The sequence below is a fragment of the Moschus berezovskii genome, chromosome 13, assembly GCF_049115385.1.
Source record: "Moschus berezovskii isolate FMDL1 chromosome 13, NW_MosBer_1.0, whole genome shotgun sequence".
Lineage (NCBI taxonomy): Eukaryota > Metazoa > Chordata > Mammalia > Artiodactyla > Moschidae > Moschus > Moschus berezovskii.
This window is the reverse complement of record NC_142472.1, coordinates 43,930,872-43,956,975: the sequence shown is the minus strand read 5'-3', so window position 1 is coordinate 43,956,975 and position 26,104 is coordinate 43,930,872. Positions and strand designations below refer to the sequence as shown.

Genomic DNA, 26,104 nt, shown 5'->3' with positions numbered 1-26,104 from the left:
AAATATCACCTTCATCATTCAGCATCATTCAGCATGCCCATCACTTGACAACAAAAGCTAAAGTCATGCTAGTTACTTACAGGATGTAAAAGTACTTTCAATTTTTAAGTAATATCATTAAATATAGCATTTTCTTTCTATTTTCCACACCGTCCTCTGACAATAAGTGAACAGGAGTAAGGCAGCTTTAGAAGTATTGAACAGGAATTTTCTATTGCATGAACAGCAGGAAGTTTCTGTGAAAGAACTGTCTTTTTTTTTTTTTTACTCTGGGAAAGAAAATATGTAAAGAAAGAAAACAATCCAATATACATACACAAAATTTAACCCAAAGGCAACTATTTGTCCCTTTTTTATTTAAGCTTAATCCTCTACATTTCTTGACAAAAAACTTCAACAGCATCTGAGATTCACTAACATAGTGTGTCAGATTTCTGCTGACCTCTCTTAGTGCCATATGCACTTCTTTTTATTTTAGACCTTTGTAAGATCAATCCTGGGTGTTCATTGGAAGGACTGATGTTAAAGCTGAGACTGCAATACTTTGGCCACCTCATGCGACGAGTTGACTCACTGGAAAAGACTCTGATGCTGGGAAAGGTTGGCGGCGGGAGGAGAAGGGGACGAACGAGAATGAGATGGCTGGATGGCATCACCGACTCTGAGGACATGAGTTTGGGTGAACTCCGGGAGTTGGTGATGGACAGGGAGGCCTGGCGTGCTGTGATTCATGGGGTCGTGGAGAGTCAGACACGACTGAGAGACTGAACTGAACTGAAGTTTAGAAATGTCTGTAATTTTGTGATCCCACTAGGAGAATGTATGTGAGCACACACATGTACCAAAGTGTGACTGTGTAGAAAGCTAAAAAGTTGTTGTTTTCCTTTAATTAAATGCAATGTTTAACAATAATTTATTCACACCTTTATAAACCTGCATGTACTTTTTTAGATACATACAAACTTGATCAAATCTCTGAGAAGCATTCAATGAAGATATTGAATTTTTAAAGTAGATTTATTTTTATAGGTCTGTATTTTATAGAAAAATTTAAAAGATAGAACCGAGTTTTCCTGTATAGTTTGTGACAAGTTTATACTATTATTTGCATTTATATTAGAAAGGCACATTTGTCACACAAAAAATGAACCACTACTAATACATTATTATTAAAGTCCATAGTTATTCCAATTGCTTTTATTTATAGCTAGTACTTTTTTCCTCTCACAGGATCACACTCAAGATAAAGCATTTTATGTAGTGTCATGTTTCTCTAGGGTATTCTTGGCTGTGACAGTTCCTTAGAGTTTCTTTGTTGGTTTGTGTGTGTGTGTGTGTGTGTGTGTGTGTGTGTGTGTGTGTGTGTATGACCTTGAGAGTTATTTGGAACGGGATTTTGTAAGGATGTCCCTCTATTGGAATTTCTGTATTGTTTTTCTCAGATTAAACTGGGGTTATAGGTTTTAGGGAGATTATACAATCAAAGTGCCATTTTTATTATATCCTGTTAAGAGTATGCACTATCAACAGGCTTGTCAGCATTGATGTTGATCTTTTTTTTTTTTTTAAACTTCAACAGACTTTTATTTTATTATCAAACTCAAGCAGCTTTAAACCCAGCTGGTTAACCCTTTAAACCCAGCTTACAGCAAAACCGTGTCATCTGGGGATGGAGGTGCACATCTAATAAAGGCTTTCTCTTAAAAAAGAGGATTAAAAATATATATACATATCTGCGTATCTTTTTAAAAAAGCAAAATTCACCAGTGTCACAGAAAAGAAAAATCCTAAAGTGATTTCAGTCCAACCCCTGCCCCTCTAAATGAAAAAAACAGCATTAGCAGTCTCTGGTGTCTCAAAAACTCCAACTCAGGATGTACCGAGGAATAAAGCATTTCTTTCCTCTTAAAACAACGCTTTCTGCTTCATGTTCAACCTCCATAGATTACTCTTTAGAAACACCTGAAGAATTACTATATAAAAAAGACCAAATTTGCTTTTCCCAACTTCTATTCACTGAAAGTTCACACCAAGGATGGTTCCTTAGCAATTTTCACCTCTACTACAGGCAGGAATTCAATCCCTAATTTCTGGGAACCAGCAAAACATCCTCAATCTTCCTGAGGGCTTCATGAAAGACCACAGATCAGAATGAAATGTCAGGGTAGGCAAAGGGGGCCTTTCCAAATAAAAACAGTCAGCATCCCCAAAACTAAAGTCTAACCTATCAGGTAAAAACAAGCAGCAGCTGGCTGTACAGAAGGGGCTTCTCTCCCTGCTCTAAACATGAAGGTGGTAGCAAAGAGGAAAAGTCAGTACGTGGCCTCAGGTCCCTTCCAGGAAGCCTGAGCCACAGCTGGTGTGGTCCAGTTATCTCTAGCTGAATAAAGCCCCCACTCCCAGGCAGCCTGGCTCATGGCTGCTCCGCTTGAAACATATTCCCTTGTGCAGGGTGCTTAAGAATCATGAGGGAGATTTTCTTCTTACTTTGACTTCAAACGACCAACACTTCTATTTCGCAGCTTCTAGAAAACTGCTCAGAGACCCCAATCCCAAAGGTCAATGTCACCCCCAGGATCCAGGTCACACGGTCACAGGTCCTTCCAGTTGATGGGCTCTTTGCGGGACTTCTGCAGCAGCTCGTTGGTTTTAGAGAAATGCCTGTATCCGAAGAAGCCCCTGTACACTGACAGCGGTGAGGGGTGCGCAGTCTGCAGCACGTGGTGCCGCTTCCTATCAATGGCACTGCCCTTCTTCTGAGCGTAAGAGCCCAAGAGCAAGAAGACAAGGCCGTGGGAGTTCAGATTGAGCCAGGACACAACGGCATCGGTGAACTGCTCCCAACCTCTCTCTTTATGAGAATTGGCTTGATGTGCCTGGACTGTGAGGACAGCGCTGAGCAGGAGAACACCTAGTTTGGCCTATCCGGATAAATCTCCATGACAAGGGTGAACAAAACCATCTATGTCTGTGGACAGCTCTTTATAAATGTTTTCCAAACTGGGTGGGGGTGGCACAGGTCTCTGAACACTGAAGCAGAGCCCATGAGCTTGATCGGGTCCATGATATGGATCCTGTCCCAAGATGACGACCTTCACATCTCTTATGTCTCACATTTGGGTCCATGTGAAGACTTGGTGAGGGGGAGGGTAAATAGTGTAATGTTTTCTTTCTTCTGCAACAAATCCCATAAGCTTTATGAAGTATGGCTTCCCGAACTCCTCGCTGAGGTGCTTCTTCCAACTCACCAAAACCCACTGGCACGTTCGCGCCGCGAGTCTGAGCAGCGCAGTCGCCTTGTTCCTCTGGATGCGGATCAACTGCTACGGGCTCAGCCGTGACGAGGGCGGTTTGCCGGGCTCCTCCGGCCTGGCCCGGGGCTTCTTGGCAGGGCTGGCCTGCAGGTAGTCCACGCAGAGGCGGCTCAGCAGCTGCAGCGGGTCTCTCCCGGGCACCCGCAGCTTCCGCCCCCAACCCAACGGCCCGGGCAGAGGACCCTCATTCGTGGGGGATCTTAGCCCTGGGGACCCAGGGCTGATCCCCGTCAGGCACTAGCAGGCCGCGGCCCCCATTTTCGAGTTGGGTATCTGATGTTGATCTTGATTGCACAAGTCTAAGATAGTGTTTGTCAGGTTTCTCCACTTATAAAATCCCTGACCCACCCTCTTTCTATATTATACTGTTAGGAATCACAATGCCCACAATGAATACTGAAGAACAAGGGATTTTATGTAGCCCTTAAATTAGGGCAAGAGTGCTGGGAGCCAGCGAGGGAAATCCTACCCATGGCAAAGGTCAATTGGGGAAGAGGCCTGACGGGCAAAGGCTAATCAGGGCTCGAGGAACCCCCTGGACTTACCTGAGCATCTACCCCAAAGAAAACAGGAGTCTGACTGCTTTACTATCTTACGCCTCTTACCAAGTCCTCTAATACTTGCAGGGGCTTCCCCCCAACCACCTTTCTCTGAAAACATTAATTCAGAGCTGTAGTTTAAAAGTTCTCCTCGGCTTAATAGGAGTGTTCCAATCCAAGCCCCTCTGATAGCTTTCTAACTTGCATGACAAGTTTGTCCGGGCTCTTACAACTATGAGTGTGACTGTTTATAGCCTCCCAGCCATGCAAGGACAGAAAGCCTAATATTCTAAAATACAGGAATCTGTTGAAGAAGTTAAAATCATTAGAATAGTACTAGAAAAGATTTCATTGTTGAATCAATGCTTGCTGCAGTTTCCTCTATCTATTGTATACTTGGAAATATATTAATCCTTTGATTTAACCACATCAGATCTTAAGTTAATAAATTCCTTTCTTGCAGCTCACTACACCAGTGCCTTATAGGAATGTAACTTTGCTATGTGTCTAGCACCTAACTTTAGGAAAGTCACCTTAAAAGAAAAGTCTTTTACTTACTTGCTAACTAACCTATTGTCAGGAGAGAGGGCCATAAAACTGTTAGCAGGCCCCCTGGCCAGAAGATGATGTAAACCACCTAAAACTTTTATCATGAGACACACAAAAATAAGCCCTGATCCTGATAAGGGTCAAGACTGCTGACCCCACGGGATTTTGGTGTGACTCTATACCTCCCTTTCTCTGTTTCTTATGCGCATAACTTAGGGTATAAAAGCAACACTGGAAAATAAAGTTTTGGGCCTTGCTCACTGAAGCTTGGTCTCCCCGTGTCGTTCTTTCTCTTTTTCCATCCTTTTCTCTATTCTCCTTTTTATGGTTGAGATCCTTGGAGCGCTGGGCCCTCTGAGTTTACTTATCTGCCTGGGCTTCTAAGACCCACTCGAGGGGGTGCCCTGGTGGGGTGCCTCCAGTGATTCGAGAGGGCGCCTGCAGCCTACATAAACAGAGCAAGCCCCGTGCTGGGGTTTTATTGGTTTCCAGCGTAAACCAAGGAATCATCAGCCCCTGTCTCTCTCTCTTTCTCTCTCTCTCTGACGCCAACGCTGTTCATCCCGAGGATACCCTGGGTCATATCGAGGCTAGTCCCCGATACGAGTGTCTACGTTATTTGGAATTCTTCTACACAGGAAGTTCTATCTCCCTCCCATTAACTTTCAGTTCAGTTCAGTTCAGTTCAGTCACTCAGTCGTGTCCGACTCTCTGCGACCCCATGAATCACAGCACGCCAGGCCTCCCTGTCCATTACCAACTCCCGGAGTCCACTCAAACTCATTTCCACAGAGTCGGTGATGCCATCCAGCCATCTCATTCTCCGTCGTCCCCTTCTCCTCCCGCCCCCAACCTTTCCCAGCATCAGAGTCTTTTCCAGTGAGTCAACTCGTCGCATGAGGTGGCCAAAGTATTGCAGTTTCAGCTTTAGCATCAGTCCCTCCAATGAACATCCAGGATTGATCTCCTCTAGAATGGACTGGTTGGATCTCCTTGAAGTATAAGGGACTCTCAAGAGTCTTCTCCAACACCACAGTTCAAAAGCATCGATTGTTCGGCGATCAGCCTTCTTCACAGTCCAACTCTCACATCCATACATGACCACGGGAAAAACCATTGCCTTGACTAGACGGACCTTGGTTGGCAAAGTAATGTCTCTGCTTTTTAATATACTATCAAGGTTGGTCATAACTTTCCTTCCAAGGAGCAAGTGTCTTTTAATTTCATGTCTGCAATCAGCATCTGCAGTGATTTTGGAGCCCAAAAAAATAAACTCTGACACTGTTTCCACTGTTTTTCCATCTATTTCCCATGAAGTGATGGGGCCAGATGCCATGATCTTTGTTTTCTGAATGTTGAGCTTCAAGCCAACCTTTTCACTCTCCTCTTTCACTTTCATCAAGAGGCTTTTGAGTTCCTCTTCACTTTCTGCCATAAGGGCAGTGTTATCTGCATATCTGAGGTTATTGATATTTCTCCCAGCAATCTTGATTCCAGCTTGTGCTTCTTCCAGCCCAGCGTTCCTCATGATGTACTCTGCATATAAGTTAAATAAGCAAGGTGACAATATACAACCTTGACGTACACCTTTTCCTATTTGGAACCAGTCTGTTGTTCCATGTCCAGTTCTAACTGTTGCTTCCTGACCTGCATGCAGGTTTCTCAAGAGGCAGGTCGGGTGGTCTGGGATTCCCATCTCTTTCAGAATGTTCCACAGTTTATTGTGATCCACACAGTCAAAGGCTTTGGCATAGTCAATGAAGCAGAAATAGATGTTTTTCTGAAACTCTCTTGCTTTCTCCATGATCCAGCGGATGTTGGCAATTTGATCTCTGGTGCCTCTGCCTTTTCTAAAACCTGCTTGAACATCTGGGAGTTCACGGTTTACATACTGCTGAAGCCTGGCTTGGAGAATTTTGAGCATGACTTTACTACCGTGGGAGATGAGTGCAATTGTCCGGTAGTTTGAGCATTCTTTGGCATTGCCTTTCTTTGGGATTGGAATGAAGACTGACCTCTTCCAGTCCTGTGGCCACTGCTGAGTTTTCCAAATCTGCTGGCATATTGAGTGCAGCACTTTCACAGCATCATCTTTCAAGATTTGAAATAGCTCAACTGGAATTCCATCACCACCACTAGCTTTGTTAGCAGTGATGCTTTCTAAGGCCCACTTGACTTCATATTCCAAGATGTCTGGCTCTAGGTCAGTGATCACGTTATCGTGACTATCTTGGTCGTGAAGATCTTTTTTGTACAGTTCTTCTGTGTATTCCTGCCACCGCTTCTTAATATCTTCTGCTTCTGTTAGGTCCATACCATTTAAATTTACATTCACTAATTTCTTTATAAGAATATGGACTCAAATATACTTATTCTAAACCACAGACAATCTTACTCATTTAAATTGAGCCTTTTACAGAATGTCATATAATGGTAATCGTAGAGTACGTAGGTATTTTTAGATTGACTTCATTCTGTTAAAAATATTCATCTTAGGTTCAATTTATTTTGTGATTTGGTTGCTCTTTTATTATTTTTTATGAATCATAGTCCTGTGTGTGTATATCGTGTAGCTTGTTTATCCATTCACTTATTGAACTTCACATTTTGGATTCTTTTACTTGGGATGATTATGAATAATAGATACCACCATGAAAGCTGTATGTAGACATAAGTTTTTTTAATCTGTTAATAAATATCTAGGAACGTGATATTTTGATCTTCTTTGTAAGAATCCTTCAAATTGTTTTTCAAAGTGCCTGTACCATCTTGAATTCTCAATAGCAGCAAATCAGATTTCCTGATATTTCACATCTTCACAAGCATTTAGTGTTGTCAGTTTTTTTTTGTTTGTTTTTTGTTTTTTCCTTTTCTAATCAGGATGTAGTGCTACCTCATTATCAGTTTAATTTGCAATTCTCTAATGAAAACTTATGTTACCTTTTCCCATGATTATTTGCTTTCTATATATCTTCTTTAGTGAAGTATCTGTTTATATCTTTTGCACATTTTTAAATTGTGCCACTTATTTCTTATTATTGAGCTTTAGAGTTCTTTGTATAATTTAGAGATAAGTATTTTATCAAGTAAATGTTTTGTGTCTTCTCCCTGTCAGTGACTTTTCTCATAATTCCCTTAACAGTTTCTTTCACAGAAACTTTTAATATTAACAAAGTCTATGTGGGGAGAGAGCAAATACCAAGATGGTATTTGCTCAGGCTCTCTCACCACAGGTTTTGTAAATAATGATGATGTAACAGATAAGCTCATTTCTAGCATTGCTCACGTGTGTTATGAGAGACTAGCTTGGTCAGGAGCTGCTTTGTTTGGTAGGCCTGAATGAGCCTCACCATGAAAGTCCTGGCTACTACTGCATTGGGGCTACATTGCAGTGACATCATGACTATGTTATATGAGGTTATGTCATGGCTTTGTCATGGCTATATTCTGGTTATGTTGTGGCTGCTGCTATGGCTGTTCTCTCAGCTGGGAGAGAGGCTGTGTTAAGGCTGCAGGGCCAGCAAGAAGAGAATAAATGTGTCTACATTTCCTATGGTTCCTCAAGTCTCCTTCCAGCCTCTTAGCTGGCACCTTGCCTACCCTGGGATCAGTGAACAGTGCAAAAAGGATGAACAGTGATACAGTCTAACATTACTTTTACTTGTCTGTGTTTTGCTCTAGCTGTTTAACTGATAACTCATCATGAAGCCTATGATCAACATTTTTTAAATCTATATTTTCTTCTAGAAATTTGATTGATATTTTATATTTAGGTCAATGATCTATTTTTTGTTGTTTTTTGTGAAAGGTATAAAGTTTATACCTAAATTTGTATGTTTTTTTACATATAAAAAAATTTCCAATGTTTCTGACATCATTCTTCAAAAATGTATTTTTTCACTGAAGTGTCTTTAGACCAGTTCACTTTATTAATATGAATCTATTTCTCAGTTGTTTATTCTGGTCTGTTAATCTATGCCTCTATTATCAATACTAATGTATCTCAGTTAGTCTAGCTTTATAATGTGTTATCCTTCAGGTTAAGTGATCTCAGTTGTAATTCTTTGTCTTATATTTCTCTAAGTTTAGATAGAAGGGGTTTCTGTGTGACCTTATGTATCTTATAGGTCCAAGAAAACTGACTGTCATTTCTAGATTGTTTGGCTCTTTTTGTCTTAACATTGGGGATAATTTTCAAGTCCTTATATGTGAAAGTTTAACTTAAACTGGAGAAATATGTACACTAATATATGATGTATATGTAATCTGTAATATATATATAACTTACAATTTATAGATTTTAATTTAATAATATACATATATATGTATTGTGTATATAATATACATATGTATATATAGACATATATACATATTATAAAATATACATATATATGCTTTTCATTGAATCACACTGCAGTTAAAAGGTAACATAGTAACAATGGGATAAAGCACTGTCTGCTAAATCAACTGACTCAATAGAGAAAGTATGAAGGAACAAACTTTTCTTTCCTACTATTAGAATTTCTCAATTTTTAAAGAGATGGTATATTATCTTGCAATTTAATGTATGCTAAATTTTCTAAATCTATGTAAATGATATATTTTCAAATTCATATTGATATTTTAAGGTATCTGGTATTATGGTTCATGTACTGATAAAAAATAATATTACTTATTTTGAAATAAAAAAGGAAAGGTTAGGTTAAAAAATACACCCCATTTTGAGCCAGCAAGATGGAAAACAAAATTATGTTTCCCTTTTGCCTTGCTGATATAAAACATATATAATTAATCTCAAAACAGTCAAAAAGAAAAGTTGGTCTTGCAGTATATTTCGCATGGAAATATATTTTCAAACTTGGCTTATTAATAAATAGATATTGCTTTGATTAATTATTAGAGATTATAACAATTGATATCATCATAGAGATACACAGATGTGTTTAAATACATTCTTAATCTATATTTCATATGCTCAGTCACCTCCAACTCTTTGTAGCCCCAGGGATCGTAGCCTGGCAGTCTCCTCTGCCCATGGAATTTCTAGACAAACATATTGGTGTAGGGTGGCATTTCCTACTCCAGGGAATCTTCCCGACCCAAGGATCAAACCTGCATTTCTCATATCTCCTGCATTTACAGGCAGATTATTTACCACCAGCCCCACCCGGGAAGTCCTCTATTTCATATAAATATAATTTTCTATTTAAATATTAATATTTTTGAGTATATCTCATCTTTTGATTCAATTTTTATTATTTTTTTTCCAGCAGCATCAAAAAATACAGAATATTAGATTTCTGTTTTTCTTTAGGCTTTGGCTCCTAGAATTTTAGTTTAGCCTCTTGGTATCTTATTTCAGTCTTTGAAATATCCCTGGAACTCTGAAAATATAATCTCTGTATTGAATTTATTCACCATGTTTATCGTGATTGCTTTATATTTATTTATAAGATATTTAAAAATTTAGCTCTAATATTCTTTTCTGTCTTAAAGACTTGACAGCTTAGTTATTCAATAATGTAACTGAAAGAGAGTTTAGCTGTTAATCACTTAGGTCATAAGTAAATCAAATAATGGTTCTTCCCTTTAATAGATATTTAATATTAAGGATTTCAATTTCCATGAATAATGAAAATGTGACTTTATAAAATAGGTGACCAACACTTTTGTTGTTATTGAAGTAACTTCATTTTAACATATGTTTCTGCATTTTTAAACCATCACTACCTAATTTTATATGTTTAGTAGACACTTTTATTTAAAGTTAATGTCCAAATAAAATAAAAATGTTAGGACCTTAATAGTATTTTTTACAAATACTTTTAAATCTTCCAATTGATTCTTTAGCATCTTTTCCCAGATAATTTTCAGTAGTGCTTTATACAGCCAACTGGAAACACTTCTCCAACCATAGGAATTCTCACTGTTTTGAGTCATTCTCTGTGAATTCACTTTGTTTTTGGATCACCATAGGGGTGAGAGGTCTTGAAACAGAATGAATGAATTGATGAACAAACACACTCTAAGGAACATAGACATTTGTGTTTTGTCATGACAAAAACAACTTTTTCTAAAATTAGTCTTTCTACATGAACACTCTGGTTTTTGTATGGGCATGTTTATAATTTTCTTGTGCAGAAGCCCAAGGACTTACAGTACTTTGAGGCTTTATGCTAATACATTAAAACATGCCTTTCCTATAACAAAACCCATTTGTATTTAGAAATGCATAATAGCCTCTAATATACATAGTGAATTAACATTCTTATTTTCAGAGTCAAACTAAAGTGATTGCTATCAATAGATACTTTTCCCCTGGTGATATTTCTCTTATAGTGTAGGCTGCATTGACACTTAAACCAAAAAGTCTATATCTGGCCTGTGAATACCTCATTTATTTTTGTTTCAAAGCCAGTGACAATGAAATGCCCAATATGCATGAGACTGCAATTCTCATAAAGTGACCTGATAATAGATGGCTGAGAATTTATAGCTCTCCTATAACTCTTGTTTGAGGACCTATTCTAATAACCACTCATATGTAATTAGATGGACTTTATGCAACCTCATCTTATAAATGGACCATGTGAATATTTCCCTATTATTGTTGCCATAGCTCACAGACTGTACAAGAAAAGAGTTTCTCATCATTCTGCACTGAAACAAATTACTATTCTAACAATAGAAATTACAATAGCTTTCACATAAGTCATGCTTCTGTAATGTAGAGACTAATATAAAAACTGCTTTGGAGACATAGAATTCAACCATTAAGATGTCCTCTCTGTTAAATTTGCCACTGAAATATATTTTGTAGATGAAACAATAAGGAAAATTTCTACAAAAATTATTTTGGGTCCACATTATAAGTCATAGAGTATGCTGTACTGCTGTACTGTAATAATAATATTAAAGTATTCTTGAAAAATGTATATTAAATAAAATAACTATTCCCAAACAGGTCATGCTTTTGTTTATTCAGTATTAGACATAATTTATTTTCTGTATGCTTTGTTTCAGTCATGATATCCAAAGTTACTCATGTATATTGACCACTTAAAATTAAATAATCATCTAAATTTAGAAATTTTTAAAATCTAGAATTGAAGGAATTTTTTTATTGTCAAGTGCATTTATTTTAAATCATAGGATAATAAGTATTGAATAAAATTTACATAAGGAGTTTGTTAAATTTGAGGAGAAACAATGGCCACATTAGCATTATATATAATATGGATGGTAATATCCAAAGCAAAAAGATAAATGCATACCAGGCACATATAATGGAATATAATTTATAAAAAGTATGGCTTTTTTATGTCAATAAATATGTCTTTATCGATATAGTGTCATTATGCATTAGATAATCCAAAGGATTATTTTGAAACAATTATAGATAATAAAGAGTTCAACAAAATAAGCATAAAATTTTTTAAAAATAGTTCTCAATGTTACTTAAATTTCTTAATATACGCCTAAATTACCAATTGCACATATGTGATCTAAAGATTATTTTAAATTTAATCATCATCAAAAAACTTTTCTGCCATGACTTTTAACAATGTATAACTAGGAGAATAATGATACCAACTTAATTGTCTAGCCCAGCATCATAACTTGGATAACAGTGAGAAGATGTAAGTGTTTGCTTTTTGCTCATTTTACCAGTTAATTACTTTAGAGATTTTATATATAAGTTTTTAGACTCTTGATCTTGGAACACAAAGGATGTCTTTCTTTTTGAAAATAATGAATGCCAATGAATATGCCATCTAGAGTTTATGAGTCCCAAGGGAATATTGGAATCTCACAAGTGAGAGATCCAAATAAGCCATTTAAATTTTGAACTCAGCCTAAGTGATCAAGTTTGTGAGCAGAGAAGAGTTTATTGAGCTCACTTTTGGTAAATTAGAGGCAAAAATGTCTTGAATTGCTTAAAGATGAAACTTCTTACTTCTTAGTGCTTTCTTAATTCTTTTGGAGATGAAGAAATTAATACTACATGGAAATTAATGCCTAATATGAGACAATAATAACACTAATTAATTAGGGAAACAATATTAATATTTACTATCAGTACAAAGCGTGTATTTTAAAATTTGGCCAAGTTTTGTTTGTTTTGTAATTTTACATTCTGACCTGTATTCATTTGAATCAGTTCAGTTCGGTTCAGTCGCTCAGTCGTGTCCGACTCTTTGTGACCCCATGAATCACAGCATGCCAGGCCTCCCTGTCCATCACCAACTCCCGGAGTTCACTCAAACTCATGTCCATAGAGTTATGGTGATGCCATCCAGCCATCTCACTCTCTGTCGTCCCCTTCTCCTCCTGCCCTCAATCCCTCCCAGAATCAGAGTCTTCCAGTGAGTGAACTTTTCACATGAGGTGGCCAAAGTATTGGAGTTTCAGCTTTAGTATCAGTCCCTCCAATGAACACCCAGGATTGATCTCCTTTAGAGTGCACTGGTTGTATCTCCTTGCAGTCCAAGGGACTCTCAAGGGTCTTTTCCAGAACCACAGTTCAAAAGCAGAACATCAGACGAGATCGGGCGCGTTCAGGGTGGTATCATGTCAATGTATGGCAAAACCAACCAATATAATATTGTAAAATAATTTGCCTCCAATAAAAAATAAATTAATTACAAAAAAAATAAATAAAATTCTGAAAAAAAAAAAAAAAAAACAAAAGCAGAATATCCCTACACTAAAATTGTTATCTAATGTGATTAGGATTAAAAATTCTTGCCCTCAAATACAGTCTGTTTCATTTTCACATCTCAAAAAGGATCCAAGCCGCATAGCAATAATTATTTGTGAATATTATTCTCACACATTTTTCCAGTTCTTATCTGATTTTAGTGAGCGCAGCATGTGTGTTAGTTGCTCAGTCATGTCCGACTCTTTACTATCCCATGGACTGCAACGCTCCAGGCTCTTACGTCTATGGGATTTCATAGGCAAGAATACTGGAGTGGCTTGACGTTCCCTTCTCCAGGGGATCTTCCCAACCCAGGGATAAAACCTGGGTCTCCTGCACTGCAAGCGTATTCTTTACTATCTGAGCCACCAGGGAGGACTGCGTCAGTTCAGTCCAGTTCAGTCGCTCAGTCGTGTCCGACTCTTTGCGACCCCATGAATCACAGCACGCCAGGCCTCCCTGTCCATCACCAACTCCCGGAGTTCACTCAAACTCATGTCCATCGAGTCGGTGATGCCATCCAGCCATCTCATTCTCGGTCGTCCCCTTCTCCTCCTGCCCCCAATCCCTCCCAGAATCAGAGTCTTTTCCAGTGAGCCAGTGAGTCAACTCGTCGCATGGGGTGGCCAAAGTATTGCAGTTTCAGCTTTAGCATCAGTCCTTCCAAAGAACACCCAGGATTGATCTCCTTTAGATGGACTGGTTGGATCTCCTTGCAGTCCAAGGGACTCTCAAGAGTCTTCTCCAGCACCACAGTTCAAAAGCATCAATTCTTCCGCGATCAGCCTTCTTCGCAGTTCAACTCTAACAGCCATACATGACCACGGGAAAAACCATCGCCTTGACTAGACGGACCTTGGTTGGCAAAGTAATATCTCTGCTTTTTAATATACTATCTAGGTTGGTCATAACTTTCCTTCCAATGAGTAAGCATCTTTTAATTTCATGGCTGCAATCAGCATCCGCAGTGATTTTGGAGCCCAAAAAAATAGTCCGACACTGTTTCCACTGTCTCCCCATCTATTTCCCATGAAGTGATGGGACCAGATGCCATGATCTTTGTTTTCTGAATGTTGAGCTTCAAGCCAACCTTTTCACTCTCCTCTTTCACTTTCATCAAGAGGCCTTTGACTTCCTCTTCACTTTCTGCCATAAGGGTGGTGTCATCTGCATATCTGAGATTATTGATATTTCTCCCAGCAATCTTGATTCCAGCTTGTGCTTCTTGCAGCCCAGCGTTCCTCATGATGTACTCTGCATAGAAGTTAAATAAGCAGGGTGACAATATACATCCATGAGGTACTCCTTTTTCTATTTGGAACCAGCCTGTTGTTCCATGTCCAGTTCTAACTGTTGCTTCCTGACTTGCATACAGGTTTCTCAAGAGGCAGGTTAGGTGGTCTGGTATTCCCATCTCTTTCAGAATGTTCCACAGTTTACTGTGATCAACACAGTCAAAAGCTATAGTCAATGAAGCAGAAATAGATGTTTTTCTGGAACTCTCTTGCTTTCTCCATGATCCAGCGGATGTTGGCAATTTGATCTCTGGTGCCTCTGCCTTTTCTAAAACCAGCTTGAACATCTGGAAGTTCACGGTTCACATCTTGCTGAACCCTGGCTTGGAGAATTTAGAGCATGACTTTAATAGCATGTGAGATGAGTGCAATTGTGCGGTAGTTTGAGCATTCTTTGGCATTGCCTTTCTCTGGGATTGGAATGAAGACTGACCTTTTCCAGTCCTGTGGCCACTGCTGAGTTTTCCAAATTTGCTGGCATATTGAGTGCAGCACTTTCACAGCATCATCTTTCAGGATTTGAAATAGCTCAACTGGAATTCCATCACCCCCACTAGCTTTGTTCGTAGTGATGCCTTCTAGGTCTCACTTGACTTCACATTCCAGGATGTCTGGCTCCAGGTGAGTGATCATGCCATCGTGACTATCTTGGTCGTGAAGATCTTTTTTGTACAGATCTTCCGTGTATTCTTGCCACCTCTTCTTAATATCTTCTGCTTCTGTTAGGTCCATACCATTTCTGTCCTTTATCGAGCCCATCTTTGCATGAATTGTTCCCTTGGAATCTCTAATTTTCTTGAAGAGATATCTTGTTTTTCCTCTTCTGTTGTTTTCCTCTATTTCTTTGCATTGATCACTGAGAAAGCCTTTCTTATCTCTCCTTGCTATTCTTTGGAACTCTGCATTCAAATGCTTATATCTTTCCTCTTCTCCTTTGCTTTTCACTTCTCTTCATTTCACCGCTATTTGTAAGGCCTCCTCTGACAGCCATTTTGCTTTTTTGCATTTCTTTTCCATGGGGATGGTCTTGGTCCCTGTCTCCTATACAATGTCACAAACCTCCATCCATAGTTCATCAGGCACTGTATCTATCAGATCTAGTCCCTTAAATCTATTTCTCACTTCCACTGTGTAGACACATATAAAAACACTCAAAGAAGGGTTGAGTCAGTACTACTTGATGACATTTAATTCTCAGACTTAAAAAGACTTCACACTCTTTTTCATTCTTTTTCTTATTTTTGCTGTTCCTCAATCTAGTTAATCCAATAGTATATCTTAATGTATGCTGATTCTTTCCTCCATATGATCAAGTCTACTTTAGAAGCTCTCTTTTTAATTTTTTAGTTGTAAAATGTATTCTTCCTCTCCAGGTTTTTTGTTTCTTTTTTTTTTTTAATGGTTTCTATTTATCAAAATTTTTATTTTCTTCATGTGTTGTTGTTTTCCTAATTTTGTTTAAGATATCTCTCTGTGTTTTCTTGAATTTCATTGTACTTCCTTAAGATAATTATTTTGGATTCTTTGTCAGAAGATCCATAGATCTCTGTTTCCTGGGGTCAGTTACTGAGGATTTATTAGTTTCCTTTGGTAGTGTTATATTTACCTGATTATTTGTTATACTTGTAGTCTTGTGCTGGTGTCTGTATACTTTAAGGAGAAAACACCTCTTTTGGTTTTTACCAACTGGTTTAAACAGTGTTTTTGAATGATGGTAGCAACTCTGGAAACACAGTTGAGCTGGACTGGAGCCAGGTCCAATCTACATTTGGATGAAGTTTGGAAGGCTTACCAGAAGGCTTGGTCCAGAAGGGCTGGTCTACTTTGGGTCCACAGCCAGGACTGAGGTCTGTGGGCCTATGACCCAGAACATTAGAGGATATGACTCCTTGCAGGCCCCTTGGTATTTTATACTTGGTATAAGATACTGTTTTTATCAAGGTTAAACAGAGTTGTAGCCTTGTCTATAAGAAATGGAGTTATTTCCAAGTCTGTAGCTGGGATTGTAGCAGGTAAGGCAGCCACCTGGGCATGAGTTGGCTATTTCAAAATAAGTCTCTTGGGTGTTTGATTCCACCAGAATTTCACAACATCTTACTTGAATCCCAGAGTTCCTGCAACAACACGTTTGTCTGCGGATGGCTTCCAAAACATTGCTGCTAAGGGATGACGGAAGCAAAGGAACTCCTACTATCTTACTTACACTATTCCATTCAGTTCAGTTGAGTCGCTCAGTTGTGTCTGACTCTTTGCGACCCCATAAATCACAGCACGCCAGGCCTCCCTGTCTATCACCAACTCCCGGAATTCACTCAAACTCACCTCCATTGAGTTGGTGATGCCATCCAGCCATCTCATTCTCTGTCGTCCCCTTCTCCTCCTGCCCCCAATCCCTCCTAGCATCAGAGTCTTTTCCAGTGAGTCGACTCTTCGCATGAGGTAGCCAAAGTATTGAAGCTTCAGCTTTAGCATCAGTCTTTCCAATGAACACCAAGGACTGATCCCCTTTAGAATGGACTGGTTGGACACTACTCCGAGACAGCTTAATATTTCTTTAGTGAGAAAATTAACCCTACTAGAAAATTTATCATCCGTTTAATGAAAGATGCATAAAATCATTTTTAAAAAAATCATGATTATAAAAAGTTGCATGTGTGCATGAACTTGTTCGGTATTATCTGATTCTATGGACCAAAACCCTCCAGGGTCCTCTGTCCATGGAGTTCTCTAGGCAAGAATACTGAAATGGGTTGCCATGCCTTCCTCCAGGGGATCTTTCCAACCCAAGGATTGAACCTGTGTCTCTTACTTCTCCTAGCACTGATAAGCAGGTTCTTTACCAATAATAACACCTAGGAAGCCCTATAGAAAGTTGACTGTACCATAAATGAAAATGTCCAAGTCATTATTTGAAACCAAATAATACTGCCTCAGCAACTGCCTCAGTATATCTTTGTATGTGTTTTCACACATATGTGCTTTTGAACACACAAACACACACACACACATGTTGAATAAATAAATGGGGGGAAATTACAGAATAGTTATTGTCAACTAATATTTATCATTTGTAGGTCTCCAACTCTCAGAATCATAGGAACTGTAGGCCATTTATACATTTATTTATCTTCACAGCAGTCATTTTATTACAATTTATTTATTATTAATATTTGAAAAACAACTTAAAGATTTATTTGGACTTTCTGAATAAAAATAATTAAGTGCAAAATAACGATGTGTTTTTTTGTACATCTGTTATAATTCCCAGAAATACATCAGATAATACTCCTGATGTCTGTCATTTTGAGGTCATTGTATTAATGGCATATATCTGTTTATACCATAAACAACTGTAATGCAATTTTCTTAAATTGGATACATATTGTTTTTCAGGGTGTACCCTCCTTTATTTCTTAGATTACGAAAAGTGTTTAATTAACAAAATTGTCTATTAACAATTTTCTTTCTAAATGTTTGAAGATATTTTTTCTTAAACAACAGTTTATGAATTATTTTAATATATGTCTAACTTTGAACCTTCTAGCAAGTCTACAATTGTCTCTTTCTATTGAAAGATTGAAAAGGAAGCATGAATTCCACTTATGCACAGCTTCAAGCCAAATCCTCAGTGATGACTCACACGGCATCTGACACTTGCCTGTGGGTAAGGAGATGTGTCTGGTTGGCCAGACATGGGTCAAATATTTACCCATCAGCTAAAAGTGAAGTCAGTTCTACTGAAATAGACTGGAGTTGTGCTGAATGATCTGTTTCAGTTTGAGATCATTATCCTTAATTCTGTTAGTGGAGAAGAGTCTGGAGACAGCTGCTTCCATGGCCCTTGGTTTGTGGTAAGGGTACAGAGAAGAGTCTGAGGTCTTACTCATTTCATGAGAGTTAATTAAAGATAAGGAAAGAGAAAACAGAGAGAATACCTCAACAGCCAGGCCAAGGGATGCAAGAGTCCCCAAGTGCTGGGGTGTAGAGTTTTTAAGACAAGGTTAATTTCATAATCCAGGACGTCATTGATTGCCAGTCTTGATTGACAGCTGCAGCTTATATAACAAGACACTCTACTGCATATGTCCTTCCCATAACTCAGTCTGTGATTAAATGTATGTATTCATAGAATAGTTATGAACATTTGATGACTCTAATGGTTGCCAAAGGTTATCTTAGTACCTGAGGTACACTCACGTGCCAAAATAGAAACAGTCCTGAGAGTTGGCCAGTGAGGATTTTTCTGGTCCCCTGACCATTTTGGAGTACTGAATGGAGCATGCTTAGGTTTGGGCTGGTAAATAGCTTGGTGAATTAGGCAGCCGTTGGACGTTCAGCTGATGGGGCTGTCTTTCACTGCTCTTGGGTAACTTCGTGCCTAACACTTCTAAGATCACTTTTTTCTCATAGAGGAGAAGCCATAAGCTACATTTTCCAGAATTCTTTGCCCTTCTAATCCCATGTTTCAGCACTAGAGTTTTCTAATGGAAATAAATCATATGAAGTTTCAAACAGAAAAGAAAAGTAAATTATTCTCTGGGGATTATTACAGAAAGCTTATTGGGTGTATCTGAGAAAACCCCAGGTTTGTAGTCATCAAGAATATAGAGATATGTCAATGGAACAGCTAAAGTGAAAAATAAATTTAGAATATGAAAAATGCTAATTTATTCATTCAAAAAAATAAATAGTTCTTGAACTCTGGTTATATGTCAGACAACACTGTTGGCACTGAGGATGCACCTTAAAACAAAACAATAAAATATCCCTTCTCCAATAGAACTTACATTCTTATGGCACAGAATATTAGGCAGAAATAAACCAACATTCAGATAAGTAATACCATGGCATCTGGCCCCATCACTTCCTGGCAAATAGATGGGGAAACAGTGGAAAAAATAGCAGACTTTTTATTTTTGGGGAGATCCATAATAACTGCAGATGGTGACTGTAGCCATGAAATTAAAAGACACTTGTTCCTTGGAAGAAATGTTATGACAACCTAGATATTAAAAAGCAGAGACATTATTTTCCCCACAAAGTTCCGTCTAGTCAAGGCTATGGTTTTTCCAGTAGTCATGTATGGATATGAGAGTTGGACTTCAAAGAAAGCTGAGTGCCAAAGAACTGATGCTTTTGAACTGTGGTATTAGAAAAGACTCTAGAGAGTCCCTTGGACTGCAAGGAGACCCAACCAGTCCATTCTAAAGGAAATCAGTCCTGGGTGTTCATTGGAAGGACTGATGCTAAAGCTGAAGCTCCAATACTTTGGCCACCTTATGTGAAGAGCTGACTCACTGGAAAAGACTCTGATGCTGGGAGGGATTGGGTGCAGGAGGAGAAGGGGATGACAGAGGATGAGAAAGCTGGATGGCATCACCGACTCGATGGACATGAGTTTGAGTGAACTCCGGGAGTTGGTGATGGACAGGGAGGTCTGGCGTGCTGTGATTCATGGGGTCACAAAGAGTCAGACACGACTGAGCGACTGAACTGAACTGAACGTTTATAAGCATAATTGTTGAATAAAGAAATTAATACTTTCTACAAATTGATTTATGATAGTTTGATTTATATCTATTTATAATGAATTAGTATACAAATATTAATAATATGTTGATATTCAGTATAATTTTTTGAAGAAAATACATGGAAAATATATTAAATGTTGGTTAGCATTTCATTCTGGAAACATTGCCATTCAGGTTAAATAGCTTCTAGCTCAGTCAGTTAGTCAGTTCAGTAAACTAAACTGAACAGCTACAGACTTGGAGTACAAAATTAAGCAGGAAAAGGCTATTAGAGTTTTGCCAAGTAAATTTTGCTGTGGCACGTAACTTGAAGACATGGAACACTGCCTCTTAAATAGTATACCAAAGTTGTTACAGTGTGAACAAATTCACATTGCACTCGTTGGTTTTTAATAATATTGTGAATAACAGACTTCTTAATTTAAAAAACCTCTGTATGTGTTTGATAAATAAATGAAATTGTGTAACTCTGCCACAGAGCTGAAGATTACTTTCTACTTTCAGATATCTTTTATAAATTTCTTTTAAGCTACATGGAAAAATAAGTTGAAGGAAAAGGCACTGAAAAATCACTAACCAATCTACCTAGGAAAGCAATCTGTTGCCATGGGAAGTAATTAGCAGAGATCTTTGAAAAGGTACTTGAAGAGAGGGTGGGGATGGGAATATGAAACAGAAAGAGAATGCTCCCATTGAAATCTCTCTCAATCCTGTGGTTCAGAGGTGGTTGAAATGTGCTATGCAACGAAGTTCAAAAATCAGTAAGAAAGTCACACAAACAGCTTCCCTGGGGGTCAGTTTCTTACTGATAAAAAAGGAGATTCCAGCCTCCCCGCCGAGAGAAGAACTGTGTTGGCAAGGAGAAATGAATAATCACATCCTTTTTATTTATGCATTTTTTAATTTACTTATTCATCTAATAGGTGTTTAATAGGCTCCAGCATTATGCTAGGCATTTCTCAAGATGGAAATCAAAGAAGTGAAGAAGAAGAAGTAAAAGAAAAAAAAGATAGATGGGTAGAATAGAATCGAGGACAAAGGCTAATTTTAAAAATAAAAATCTTTGTGGTATTGTTTCTTCAAAATGGGAGAGAGGAAACATACAGAAAAAAGCTTCAATGTTAGGGTTTCCCAAGTTGCTGAGTAACTTCACATGTTATCAATATATTGCTGATTTCTGTGGTAGAAAGAAAATATATAAAATCCCTCTTTTAGCTTAAATAAGAGAGGATACTTTTAAGAAAATTCAAGTATATGTTACACTTAACATATATTTATTGCACCCATTTTTAATGGTTAATGTTTTATGATTATTCTCAAATAAAGAGACAAGTGCAGTAAAAAATATTTTAAAACTGGGGTCAATGTATTGGCAGGAGGACAGCTAAGTGTCTCCCTTCCAATTATTTTTTGCACAAACTTGTGCATACTTATGTATGCATACTTATGTACATCTAAGTGTCTCCCTTCCAATTATTTATTGCACATACTTATGTATGCTTGAAGAACCCTAAAAAATTCCCTTAGCGAAAAATGTACAAGAATTCCCAATAAGATAATACAAATGTTTTGAAATTGATGGGAAACAATTATATAGAGAAAACAGGAGACAAGTTTGCAAAAAGGAGACATCAGAACAAGGATATGAAACTTTTTCTCTAACAAAGACTAGGAGAAAAGCCCAAGTTCAAAGAATCAAAATTAGAATGAATACTGAAAGAAATGAATCTAATTCAAGAATGACGTTTATATCAAGTATGCCATTCATGTTTTTATTCTTCATAAATATTATCTACAGTATTATTTGAAATCTGACCTCACAAATTGTGAAAATTTGATAATAAACTTATCTGTGTTTAAAGTTTAATCAAAAATAAAACATGAAAATTAAGGGATTAGAACATACCCTGGTAATACTGAAATGTTACAATTTATAAAAATCGTAAATCTTTGTAGCATAAGGAATTTGCATTGAATTAGCCAGTTTTCTTGTATGCTGTATCTTGCTCTTTGTTCCATTTTGTTTTTTCCAGTCATTATAAATCAGAAAGGATAACAAACTTTTACAAGAAGTTTAAGACAAGTGTCGATTATTTTCTTTAAAAAAAAAAAAAATTTGCCCCAATATTTCACATCTTCTTGCATTGATATATTTAACTTTACATCTCTAACCATTAGTGAAAGTGAAAGTCACTCAGTCATGTCTGACTCTTTGCAGCCTCATAGACTGGCCCATGTAATTCTCCCGTCTAGAATACTGGAATGGGTAGCCTTTCCTTTCTCCAGGGGATCTTCCCAACCCAGGGAATTTTCCCAATCCAGACTGAACCCAGGTTTCCTATATAGCAGGTGGATTCTTTCCCAACTGATTCACAGGGGAAGCCCAAGAATACTGGAGTAGGTAGCCTATCCCTTCTCCAGCAGATCTTCCCAACACAGGAATGGAACCAGGGTCTCCTGCATTGCAGGCAGATTCTTTACCAACTGAGTCATGAGGGAAGTCCCTAACCATTAGAGACAGATTCTATCTCCCCATTTTTTGAATCTGGGCAATCCTTTTGATTTAATTTGGCCAATAGAATGTGGTGAAATCTGAGTTGTGAGGAGTGCAGGCTTGGAACTCACTTGCTCTGGAAACCTTGCCATAATTGTGTGAAAAAGTTCGGGCCATCTTGGTAGAGACTGAAAAACAATGTTGACCAACTCACGTGACAGCACAACCAAGATCAGCAGAACTGACTCTTTCCCACTGCTGACAGTAGGGGCAGGAACTGTTAGCCTACAGGAGGAGAAATGCCCAGCTGATCCAAACAGTAATGAATGACTGTTTTAAGTCACTGAGTTTCAGAGTGGTCTGCTAATAGCAACATTAATGGATATATGAGATGAAATATATTTCTCATTTAAATGACAACTTAAAAAAAAAAAACTTCCAGTTTGTATTTCACAAACAGAACCTAGCTCCAGGTATGTAACAGACATACTTTAAAAGTAAAAAAGGTTAAAAAAAAAGATTCAGAATGGTTAAAAAATATACATGTGTGAAATATATATACATGTGAAGCTGAGCAGCAAGTATAAAAGAAAAAATATTTTCAACCAAATAAATATACAAAATTGTTAAGTAGCTAGAATAGGAAAAAAAGAGTCCAAAATGGCAGTGTCTAAAAGGCAAAGAAAGGAAAAAGCCCGTGAAAATAGAACAAAGGAAGGTCCAAGGACTGGAGGGGAACATCAGGTGAAGAAAACAGACCTCCTGGCTAGCCCAATTTACATAGGGCAGGATCAGGAGGAGGAGAAAAAGCATATAAAAAGAGAAGGCAAAATTGAGCCTCTCTTCTATTAGCTTCTTTTGTGTTGCCCTCATGCCTCGAGGATGTATTTTCCTTTGCTTGCCAAATAAAACTGAGCTGTAACTGAACTGTAAAACTGGTCCACTGCTTCAAATTTTTGCTGTGGCAAGACAGAACCAAGAAAATTACACACTCTGACATCTCTGGTGCTGTTTCTCAGATTTAACCTGGCTGAAACAACCTTGGCTTGGCCCCGAGAGGTGGAAGCCAAACACAGCAGAAGCCCAACTCAATGAAAGCTCATGTAGTGGAAGCTAAACATGAAGAAAACCCAGCACAGTGGAAGTGACAAGAAGCCTGGTGAGCTGGAAACTGGGACAGCAGCTCAGTCTCAGGTTTCAGAAGACATCTGGTTAAGATAGAAGATCCTCACCCTAATGGCTGGAAGCACATGTGGCTAACAAAATCTTAATTCCTTCACAGTCTTTCGTTTCTCGTTTCCTATAATCCCCTGTGAACAGGTGAGGGGCAGTAGGTGCAACTGAAGGACTCTGGCAAGGGCTACTCCCCAGTGTGTCCCAAAAGCTATACTGTCTGCTGTTTCTTAGTAGCTGCTGCCCGAGCAGGTGAGGGTTCTTCTGTCCTTAACTTTTTCTGTGCCAAGGATTAGGCCAATGAAAGCTGTGAGCAACAGGTCAGGTATTTAGCAGATTTTCCATCAGGTTATAAAGGGGATTCCTCAGCACAATTTTCCCACTGCTTTTTCCTCCTGTCTTAAGCTCCTCTCTCCATCTATGCCACAGCTTACAAAGTATTGGGCATCATCTTTCCTGAAGGGGAAAAGTTGTGTTTGGAACTGTTTACCTGATTGGGATTCAAACCCACGTGGCAGGGACTCTGTGCTATGCTTAGTCACTCAGTCATAGCCAACTGGGACTTGAGCCGGCCAAAATCCATGGTGCCTGGTTTTAGGACCTAATGAAGCCCAGTTTCTTGATGTTTCATTGCAAAAAAAAAAAAAAATCAGTCGGAGACACAGGAATAGGTAAGAGGTGGTAGATTTGTTTGGATTCAGAGAGAAGCACACTCTGAGTGTGGGCCATCACAGAGGGTGAGTGCGGGGGCCATGGAATATGTTGTGGTTAGTTTTTGAGAGCTGGGTGATTTTATCTGCTAATGACTGGGAGGATCATTCCAGCAATTGGGGAACCACACACTCCTTGGTCTTTTGACAGTGCCTTGGAACAGTCCTGGCACATCTGGGTGTGTCATTCAGCTTGAAGATTGAGGATCAAGATTTAGTTTAATTTGACTTGTTATCTTGGACCCATTTGATTTTAATCAGTTTATGTTATGCCCTTGGCTATGTCATGCTTTCAAAAGTTGTGCCCTACCCATTTCCCTCCTGTTTCATGCTCTTTTCCTGAGCCCCTTCCAGGACCACAGTGTTGCCTCCACAATACTCTGGAGGTACAACCAAAAAATAGCTGGCCCTTGGGAGGGAAATACTGTATAATATCCAGTCTATCTAAATATTCAGGCCTTTATCTTCCATGTTTCCTACAACATGTGCAACAGGAGTATTTCTCAGTGAAGGTGCTAGGGTGGGTGACAGGCCCACAATGCCTGTTAGAAGTCCATCTATCGGTGGCATCCCTTCAAGGGCAATTGGGCTTCCAGGAATAAAGTTTGCCACTTTGGAAATTAGCCCTGCAGGCCGTTTGGGCCCAAACCTTTACCATCCTTCTCCTAAAGTTACAAACAAATTCCGTGGATCAAATCTCCACTCCAGTTTTATGGAACATCTGATCTGTTGCCTCATCAATTTGTTCTTAAGCCACTTAGTAACTCCTGAAACCAGGACCCTCTCCCCTTTTAGGCAACATCACTCCACCCCAATTAATATTAAAATACTCTTAATGACCTAACAGGGCCAGATAACCCACTCCTTTGTCATTACTTCTGTTATTACCTAAAATGGGTCTATGCCAATGAAATGTTTACCATTGTAAACACCCTAAACTTCTCTTATGGAGGACTAGAGGAGGGAATCAGTGACTTACATTCCCTCAGAACAGTAAGAGGATAAGACTTATGGCTGTTTCACCAGGTTCCCAGTCTCAGAGCACAGACTTGGAATGCTTTACATCATGGTATCTATTTCCATCCATGGTGGACAAACTAGCAATGAGTTAAGATTGCAACAACCCCTTAATCCTAACCATCACTGGTCATTCTGGAGACCTTGAGGATGCCCAACTCCAGCTAGGGGTCCCAGGAGGTCAATCTGCCTCGACCTGCCGAGGGATCTGGCCCTCGTTGTCACGCCTCAACCTACTCAGCGTTTCACCTGTCTGGGGATCCCAGGAAGTCGACATGCCTCAACCTGCTCAGGGACCCAATTCTCGGGAGGCTGACCTGCCTCAGCCTGCCTGGATATGTGATCTCCAGGAGGTTGTCATTCCTCAGCCTGCCTGGAGGTCTACACCTTCACCCAGGGATGCCTGGCTTTCAGGTTTCAACAGTATTGGGTAAGATAAACTTCAAAAAGAGTCACCCCTAAGGAAGGCCACCCATAAAATAGAAGGAGGTCTATTAGGTTTTTTATTTGTTTTTCTTTTTTTCTTTTCCTCCCTGTCATCACTGACTTTCAGATGGGAAATAACCAATCCACTTCCTGACAGAAGCCCTTGAGATGCATACTTGATAACTGGAAGCTGTTTGATCCTCTAACTCTAAGGAGAAGTCTCTTAAAAGTCTTTTGTGCCACTGTGTGGCCATGGTATCCTCCAAGGAATAAGGAACACTGGCCTGAGGATGGGAGTTTAAATTACAATACCATCCTGCAGCTAGACTTATTCTGTAAAATACAAGGGAAATGG

At 38.7% G+C, this 26,104-nt stretch overlaps 1 pseudogene; it reads right to left on the bottom strand.

The window, feature by feature from the left end:
- Positions 1-2,591: 2,591 nt before the first annotated feature.
- LOC129556562 (uracil-DNA glycosylase pseudogene) lies at positions 2,592-25,600 on the bottom strand (annotated as a pseudogene).
- Positions 25,601-26,104: the final 504 nt, after the last annotated feature.